This window comes from Perissodus microlepis, chromosome 15, assembly GCF_051167445.1.
Source record: "Perissodus microlepis isolate ML-2025 ecotype Zambia chromosome 15, ASM5116744v1, whole genome shotgun sequence".
Taxonomy (NCBI): Eukaryota; Metazoa; Chordata; class Actinopteri; order Cichliformes; family Cichlidae; genus Perissodus; species Perissodus microlepis.
In genome coordinates this window covers 1,112,008-1,119,773 of record NC_140475.1, presented here as the reverse complement: position 1 = coordinate 1,119,773, position 7,766 = coordinate 1,112,008, and the positions used below count along the sequence as shown (strand labels likewise).

The window sequence follows — 7,766 nt, the reverse complement described above, 5'->3', positions numbered from 1 at the left end:
CTGGGGAATCTTGAATCTCTGCCTGAAGAGAACCAGTCAGCTCTTTTGCAAATAGCTGACTCTCTTCACTTATTACTGATTGCGGCCTGTTATACTCAGGATCTTCAGTTTGATCCACAACTGGGGAAAACTGAGCAACAGCCTTTTCGATGGCAGTTTTCAGAGCTGAAGTATTGAAGCTGTCCTGGGAGCCCACCGTGAGTTTTTCATGTTCTCTATCTAGTTGTTCCTGTGGGACATCTTGGCTATCTAAACTTTCAGTCTCCGCCTCTGACTCAGTGTCGCTAATGGTGTCAATGCTCATGCCGAGATGCTGCCACATTAAAAAGAAAGCTTTCATCATTCTCTCACCAAAACGGCTGATCATGTTGTTCAGGCGTTTTGGTGGAACAATGCGGTCACTCTCCGAAGATAAATTTGTTTTTGTGTCAGCAGACTGAGCAGATTGAACACTGCGCACAACCTCTTTAGCGAACAGCTGCTCTAAGCTTTCGGTGCTAACCTTGTGGCCCTGACCATCCATTGTCAAAGCTTCTGCCAAAGGCTCTGGAAGTATCGTACCTATGTTGTCCAAAAAAGCCTCCTCTGATACTTCAATGTTGGCATTCTGAGCCATCATTAGAAAGTGCTTTGAAGCAATTTCAATGATCTCTATAATGGCCTCTGCCAGAAGAGTCTTAGTGGCTATGTCAGGCTCTCCTGATTTCATGGAACGCCACTGCTCAGCTGTCATATTTTCATAAAACGATTTGATGACAGGAAGAAGACGTGCTACTGTCAGTTCCTTAATGTTCGCTGTTTTTAGGTTTTCCATTTCTAATACTTGTATGTTAGAATGGGTTAAATGACTATCTGTTAGGTTTAGAGTTGATCGCGTCTGAAATGGACCTTCCACGTTGAAAGCGTGTAAAATGCAAGTTCCAAGTTTGCTGTTTCAGAGACGGTTCCTGCTCCTATTTATAGGTTTTTTGGCTGATGACGTCAAACAGAAGTTCAAAGGTTCAAAGGCAAGCCGGTTACGTCACAGGAAACGGCTGTTCCATCGTCCCCGCCCCTAGCGACTGCTTAGCAACCGTTACTATGTGCCCTCCGGCCGAGAGTTGTTGTTGACGTCGCGATAAAAGTTCCACGCGACAGAAAAGCCGCTGGATTATTTGAGTTTTTCACTTCAGATGCTGAATGAAACTTTACCTGTGGCGCGTTAACAGGTGAGAGCAGCCAGCCAATCAGCCTTCAGTTTGCTGCGGAAAAACTCATTTTAACGGCGTTAGTAACTGTGGCTGTGTCCCAATTCAGGGTCTGCACGCTTGAAGTACGCGTTTTAAGTGCGATTACGTCACCGCCACGCGACGACGGCTGTCCCAATTCGAAGTGTACTTCAAATGCGTACTCCAAATGCGCCGTCGATTTCCCCAAATATCAAGCGTGGTCCCATATATCCCACAACTCATAGCGCGGCGGTGGGTGTGGATAATTTTGCCGCAAAATACGGCAGAAGGGAGCGGCCGAAGAGTGAACTGTCAAAAGTAAGTACTGAATATGATGTCACTTATTTATGTGCGAATGTTTAATAAGTCAGCTAGTTAATAAAGCTTATTTCATATTGTCTCTGTACTTGTAAATTTCTTCCAAGTTCACAGGCTGTTGTATTTTGGTGGAAGTTCATTTTGGCAATATTTCCAATAACTGACTGGGTTCAAAAAGAACTTTCTGGCAGGACTGCTATGCTTGTTGTCATCTGTTTACCCCTATGTAATCACTTAAGTTGTTATTAACTGCTGCATGCTAAGCTGCAAGAGTGCACTGAGGATTGAGACAAAATATGGTCTACAAACCAGCATTATATTAGTTTTTATCAGATAGTCCTCCAGTGTCTTTATTTTTTGCTTTAATTATATTGTGCAGTTATTTGTTACCCTGAAATGCTTTATGCTTAACAACAGCTCACTATTTTAACTTATTTTTGGACTCTTGTGATCAGTATGACCAGATTGTGTGAGTTTCCATACTAAAAGACCTGTAGTGATAAAATAATTGGCATAAGAGACACTGATTTTTAGCATGATATACTGCAGAAGGGTTTTTTGGGGTTTTTTTTTTGCATAATTTACCTTTGAATTAAGCTGCATTCCCTGTATTGTAACAAAACTAACATTGTTTATATGTCAGAAAATTAGCAAACATGAATAAATGGCGAAAACAATATAATTATAACATATATTTTTATTTTACTTATTTTAGGTCTGTGAAGCCAAACTTGATGCTGGGGATTTATTTTTGTCAGTGGAGTCAAATGGTAAGTTACAATTTGTGCATTTTGTCATATTGGAAACACCACAAATTACATTGTAACTTAATAGCTCTGTAGAACAAATGATATAAAGATTGTAGTGTCAGGGTACTTCTTAAGAAGTAATATTGATGATCGCATGCAGGTGGCATAAACTAAATATTCAGACGTGCTACCAACAAATGATTCATTAACAAAAGCAATGGAGCAGACTGTTTAGGTTCTTGTGGTTGTAATAACATCCATAACTGCAGGTTTGTCATTAATTTGTTTTCACAGGTCTAGATGATCACATCTGACTTTGTCATTTAAATGAGGTGGACTTGCAAACTTTGCACTCTTTTGGGTAAATTGCTGTCCACTACATATACACAGAATGTGCACAGTATTTCAGATATAAAAAGGGAGTATGTAATGGACTTGCTGGCTTTAATGTAAAAAGCCTGTTGTGTAACTGTAATGAGGCAGTTGGACTAAAGCAGTATATTGCTCATCAAGGTAAACATCTGAGGAATAAGGAAATTGTTACTTGTCCTTTTACTCGGTGTTCTTTTAATCGCACGTTTACTAAAGTTTTACATCACATAAGTCATTTTCACAATCATTCTACTTTAAAAGATTTCAAGACAGAGCTTATTGTTCTCTGAACTTCCTTGTTCGCTGAACGGCAGGTAAAGTGCATCTTTTTGTTTGTTTGCTTTTGTGTGTTTGTGTTTTCTCTAATGGGCCTCAGATGACGGTTTGCTTAAATTTGGGTCTCAAAGAATATTTTTTTTATTCTGCCTGTACTCCCCACCCCTCTTCTTCTGTTGCTCAGGTTGAAGCAGAATTTGCCCGTCTTACATCTGTTGACCTGAAAGGTTCCTTTTTGCTGTGCTTGACCATTATGGAGAGGTTCGTGGAGCTGTACAAAATCAAGAGCGGCATAGGAGGGCTGACTAGGCTCATAAAATGCTTCGGTGATGATGTAAGTGTTCAACTGCGAAATCTAATCCTTTGTTTAAGTTTGAGGTTATCCAGTTCAACTGATGAACTCATTGAAAGAAAGCTGATAAGTAAAGTCTGTCATCATATTTCACAACTGGACATTTAGTGTGGTAACTTTTACTGTGTATATTGGTGGTAGGTTGGATATCATATTCTACTTGAATGTCCTGATAAGCCTGATTCAAAATCTCCAATGATAATCATATATTGATGGAATTATGTATCAAAAAGCTGTGAGTTTGGAGCTGTCTACATGCTTCATAAACACTGTTTAAAAAGTGTTGTTTTCTTTTTGACTTCTTTGACCAGAGCCCTACACAAAGGAAGAGGACAGAGGACCTCATCTTCTAAAGAAAGATCCCTCACACACTCTCAAGACTGTGAAGGTTAGCATTGTTTCTTTCAGTAAATTAATAATGACAGCACCACAGTGGATTTTAAATGAAACATGTGGCATCTATGAAACAATAGATGCCACATGAAAACATGTACTTTTTCCTCACCAAATGTATTATTACAAGATCTTTGACACTGGAGATGGTCTGGGTTTCAGAGAAACTAACTGGCAAGCTAGCATTGATATTATTAGTGTCTTGTGTTTATTCGTGTCTTCACCAGGGTCTTTGACATTTCGCTGCTGTACTGTTCACTTCAGCTTTACGTTTGATTTCTCACATTGTATTTTGTAATGGCAGAGATATTAGGATATTTAAGGGGCTGCAGTGGCTGCTACAGCTGTGGGGGGCAATACTTTGGTGAAATGTCCTGGACCCTGGAAAAGAGACTGTGTAGACTGGGTAAGCAATTAAAGGTTACTGGCCCAGAGTCATTGGGCAGCTGGGTAAAGGTGGATGTTGATATTCAGTGCCAATTATGCAACCTGTTCAGCCATGTCTATATGCTCTTTTTTATGCTGTTACTATAGGGGGAAAAATAAACTTTAATCAATAAACTGATCAAAGAAGCATTGTCTATGGAGCCACAATCTGATCCTGTAGTGTGGCTGCAGTTTACACATTTCATGTATTCTCAGCCAGATTTGGTTTAGAGCACAGCCAATATTTAGCATAAGTAGATTTAAATTTACACACACTGATGATGGCAGCTACATTGTAGCCACAGCCACCCTGGGGCGCACTGACAGAGGCGAGGCTGCCGGACACTGGCGCCACCGGGCCCTCTGACCACCACCGGTAGGCAACGGGTGAAGTGTCTCTCCCAAGGACACAACGACTGAAACTGTCGGAGCCGGGGCTCGAACCGGCAACCTTCCGATTATAAGACAAACTGTCAACTCTTGAGCCACGATTCAGTCATCCACCCATGTGTGTGAATGACTGAATGTGTAAAGCGCTTTGGAGCCCTTAAGGTACTAATAAAGCGCTATACAAATACAGGCCATTTACCATTTAAATTGAAAATTTAGTTTGAATTCTGCAATTGAAGACATGCTCAGTTATTTATGAACATGGTCTTTGTTTAAAGCAAGAAATGGATTTGTAACATGGGGGTGCATATCTCATTCTGAAAAATCTTTAACAACTAATAAGTGTTACCCAAAGCCAATCAGCATCATCCAAGGCATCAGTGTGGCTCTTCTTTGGAAAGACATGAATTCTTAAGCACGAGGGATGTTGTGTAATTTTATTTATTTTTTGTCTTTGAACCCTTTTATAGCCGACAGGTATTGAAGACACGTTTTCTAAGAGGATGAAAGTTGGCATTGTGATGGTGAAAGAAGAAGGCATCATCGATGTGTTGGTTGTCCTTGAGGCGGCAGTAATCCTGTCTAATCTGAGGGATGTCTCAAGTGCCATTTCCATGCTGATGGGTCTTCTTTTTGCCCTCAACATAGACTATCCAAAGGAACTTAAGGGCATCTTTGAAGTCATTCAGAACGTCCTAATGAACATTGGTGGAAGGCAGTGTGTCTCACTAGTGCATGGTCTAAGAAACAGACTCTTGCAGAACGCCATGCAGAACTGTAATTGTATGCTCACAGCGTACAATTGCCTTAGCGTTAAGGACAGTTTTTATTTTACTGTTTGTTTTTTTATTCTTGCAAGTTCTCATTCTCACTTTTGTATGTCACTAAATGACTACACTTTACATTCCAGATTAGACAATTGCTCATTTGTTCATGGTTTAAGAAACTTATGTGAACAACAATATAATGGTGGACTCTGCAGATGCTTATCTCATGCAACTCAGTAGTTTTTCCTTTGTTTTGCAATTGAGCCGACTCAAACTAATGTTTCTGAAATATTCATATTATCAAATGTTTCAGAAGCATGCACTCATTTTCAGAGATATTGGTTCTGTGGAATTTGTTGCAATTGTAAACGAAGACAAATAGAAGAGTTTGATGTCTTAGTTGTTATAAACTGATCTTTACTGTCACTTATCAAAGGTTTTGTACTATTTTAATATTTCAAGTTTTGTGCTAACAGGTGTGACTGAGCACAATGAAGTTTAAAAATGTTGCAAATGTAAAGAATAACTTTTCTAAAATAGCAAGTGTCCCGTTGATACATTACATTAATGCAGACTAGGGATGCACCGATACCGATACTGTAAAATGTGTGTGTACTCATACTCGTAAAAGTTAACCGATACCATGAACCGATACCAACTTAGTTCATTAATCAGAGGGTGGCTTGCCATTTCTGTTGTAGTTTTTTAGATTGGCCACTAGGGGGACATCCCGCGCTAAACAGGCACAGGGTTAGGCGAGTGAGACTGGCGACTCCAGATAAAAAAGAGAAACTGGAGGCTGCTGTAGCTAGGCTAAACAAAATGTCAGCAGTGTGGACCGGAACAGCCAAATTTAACTCAGGTTTTGGAAAAGCGATGAAAAATGTCAAGAGAAAATCCACGGACAGTTTAAATAACAGAGGCTCTGACTCATTTTATCGCTCTGGATGACCAGCCAATGCCGGTCGTGGAAAACATAGGATTGCACCGTCTTCTCAGCATACTCGAGCTGCGATATGAAATTCCCAACTGCCCATACATCAGGGAGATAATGGTGCCAAAACTTTCTGAAGAGGTAAAGACAAGCAGTGTGTGCGCGATGTCAGTCCTTGGTTTAACGGCACAGTGGACTGATGAGGAGTTCGTTCGTCAATGCCAAATACTTTAGTTATTTTGTTTGTTTGTTTACAATATGAACACTCTGCAATAATTTAAAAGTTTATTTTATTCGCAAACCCAATTTGTATTTGTTTTATTCCAAACAGAAGTGTTTATTTATTATTCTGAAAGCTCGAGACAGTGCCAATAGTTCAGTGATATTTTGTAAAATTACAATGTGGAGACTCTGCAATAATTTAACAGAAGTGCTTATTTTTCACTTGAAATTTTTTTTGTGGTCATCTTTATTAAGATTTTATTTTTTATCGGCAGGGAATATAATAAAACCTGTCTTCCAATTAATTGTATTTGTGTGTGTGTGTTTGTGGTAGAAGTATCGGTTTTTGTACTCTGTATCGGCAAGTACTCAGATCCAAGTATCGGTATCGTATCGGTTTGAAAAAACTGGTATCGTTGCATCCCTAATGCAGACTTTATGTTGTTGCTTCACAAGAATCACTACTGCTCCTAGAGTATTGGTCAGAATTTAATCTTCACCCAAACTGGGCTCAAGACCAAGTTCAGATTTATTGTTTCACAGGGAGCAACCTTTGAGTTTTGATGGATTGTGAGCCTGATGAGCTACGTCACTGATTTCTCTGTTTCTCAGATGAGTAAGATGGCACAATAAATGGTGAATGTTGGGTGCTCATGAGTAATTGTCTTGTCATGTTCTTAAAACAAACTTTCTGCCTGAATTGATCAGATACACTTTAATGGAATCTGTGGTTTGTTTTTTCTCTGTAAACAACAGAAAATTAATTTAAAGGAATGTAGATATTTAAACCTGAGATCTAAGATAAACCTAACAGGTAGTTTTGCTGAAATGGATGTTGGAAAGCTAAAAAAAAATACTTAAGATGTTCAATACACATTTTTCTTTACATCCAGTCAATCAACTCTGATAATTAAAATGAAACTGATTCACGAGTTCACTCAGCTACCTTAAGGAGCTCAGTTAATTAATAAACTTAAATCAACTTAGCTAGCAGATTATGTTAGTTAAGCTAAAATAGATTCCTAAGTTAAAAGAACTACTAAAGTATTTGAATTAACTAAAAAACCCAAGTCAACTGAACTAGGACAAGAGTTTAAACAATAGATTATTTGAATTTAGCTGAAAGGGTTTTCCCAAGTAAAAATGACAATTAAAGGAGTTGAACTGACTAACAAATCTCAGTCAACTAAACTAAGACGAAAGTTTAGACAACATGTGATTTTTCATCAACATAACATTTGGTTGTGTTACAAGAACAAACACTATTTCTTGACTTAACTTCAAATTTTAAGGGGTCGACCCTGCGTTTTATTTTACAATCACTGTAATTTATTTACACACGTATAGAAACATTAGTAT

General features: G+C 38.8%; 1 long non-coding RNA gene across 5 annotated transcripts; it reads left to right on the top strand.

Annotated features, from left to right (window-relative positions):
* The first annotated feature begins 1,164 nt into the window (after positions 1-1,164).
* Positions 1,165-7,053, top strand: LOC146371366 (uncharacterized). Of its 5 annotated transcripts, XR_014802645.1 has the most exons (5): positions 1,165-1,526; positions 2,242-2,296; positions 2,570-3,257; positions 3,587-3,663; positions 4,955-7,053. It is a non-coding gene; the product is annotated as an uncharacterized LOC146371366 (long non-coding RNA). The 5 variants fall into 5 exon arrangements; XR_014802643.1 differs by having other exon boundaries at positions 2,242-3,257; XR_014802644.1 differs by having other exon boundaries at positions 1,165-2,296.
* The last annotated feature ends 713 nt before the right edge of the window (positions 7,054-7,766 follow it).